The sequence below is a fragment of the Urocitellus parryii genome, chromosome 8 (assembly GCF_045843805.1).
Source record: "Urocitellus parryii isolate mUroPar1 chromosome 8, mUroPar1.hap1, whole genome shotgun sequence".
In the NCBI taxonomy this organism is placed as follows: Eukaryota; Metazoa; Chordata; class Mammalia; order Rodentia; family Sciuridae; genus Urocitellus; species Urocitellus parryii.
In genome coordinates this window covers 115,256,786-115,258,450 of record NC_135538.1, presented here as the reverse complement: position 1 = coordinate 115,258,450, position 1,665 = coordinate 115,256,786, and positions in this window count along the sequence as shown.

Sequence of the window (1,665 nt, the reverse complement as noted above, 5' to 3'; positions counted from 1 at the left end):
AGGAAGCACAAGTGACAGTCATCTTGCTGATGGAGCACTTTATCCCAGGAGTAACTGGGCTGGAATTTCAAGTCCTACGATCACAAGACAATGCCGCTGGCCCTTCTAGATCTGTTTGCTATAAAAAAAGACAATATTGGGCTGGGATTGTGGCTCAGCGGTAGAGTGCTTGTTCAGCACGTGTGAGGCCCTGGGTTCGATCCTCAGCACCACATAAAAATAAAGATTAAAAAAAAAAAAGACAATATCAAGGTTGTTATTCCAATGGTTCAAATACAACCTCGTTGCCTCAGCCCCGTGGCCAGGGCAATTATTCTGTTTTCCAAGGCCACATCACATCCCTCCGCCTGTTTTTTCTTTTTTAACTCATAACCAGTAATTGATGCAGACCCTAATCTGGACGTGAGGCAGTTCTAGAAAGTCTTCTCTCCTGCTGATGCAATAATGTTCTTCAAAGTTGCAATGGATGAATTAAAACCAGAGACTGCAAAGACCTGCAGGAAGAATATATAGATTGAATCAAGAGTGACTTCACAGCTTTCCCAGAGATTGATACAAAAGTGAGAGATAACACCCAGGCAGCCAGAGAAGCTGTTGGAGGAGGATTTGACAACATGCTTGAAGAACTGGAAGAACATTCATGAGCCTTGAAAAGTATCAACAAGAAAGGAACAGGAAGGACTTGTTTAGTCATTTACAGAGGAAGAGGAAGGTGAAGAGACAAGCAGAACCTCGATGTGGACATTCCTGAAATTTGCTGAAGTGTTTCAAATTGCATCAAAAGACAAAGTTACAGAGTACAGTCCTCAGATGGAAGGTAGCATGGAATCACCCATATGATCACCCGAGGATGGAAACTCTGAGGCCGTACTTGGATGAGTTAAAAGGGGGCGCAGTGGTAGTGCACTCATAATCAGTGATTGATCTAGACCCACTGCAGTTCTAGGAGGTCTTCTCTCCTGCTGATGAACGACATTCATCAGTGGCCCAGTGGCAGAGCACACGGGAGGCCCTGCGCTCCATCCGAAGCACACAGCAAACCAAAACAACTTCCAATGAGGAGAAATTCCAATTAGTGACATCAAGTTGTTTACTACAAGTGACAGAAAAAGCCCTCAACGACTGAGGAGCTCCAGTTGTCAACCTTGCCTGCACAGACCCTCAACGCGCCACGATCAAACAGAGGGTCCTGCTGACAGATCATAAGAATGTCAATAACAACTCCACATCCCGTACCTCACTCCACCTCACCACAAGAACAAGAAGAGAGAGGACAAGGAAATACTTTTAGAGAGACCACATTCACAAACCTTTATTACAATTTCTATTAATTGTTTTCTTAGCAGTTATTGCTAACAACTGAAAATAACAAAAATATACAGTGATTAAAATCAGAAATGCAGGGTGGGGGCAGTTTACTACCAATCCCCCAGAAACAAACAAAAAGAATTACAAAAAAAAAAAAAAAAACAGACCCACACCATGAACAACTGTATGTCAACAAAGTAGATGACCTACATGAAATGGATCAAGTCCCAGGGACATTCAAATGACCAAAACTGATTTTAAGAAAAAAAAATTGAATACAGAGTTTAGCAATTAAAAGCTTTTAACAAGGAAACTTCTGCAACCAGATGGCTTCACTGGTTTACTGAAGTCTAGCAA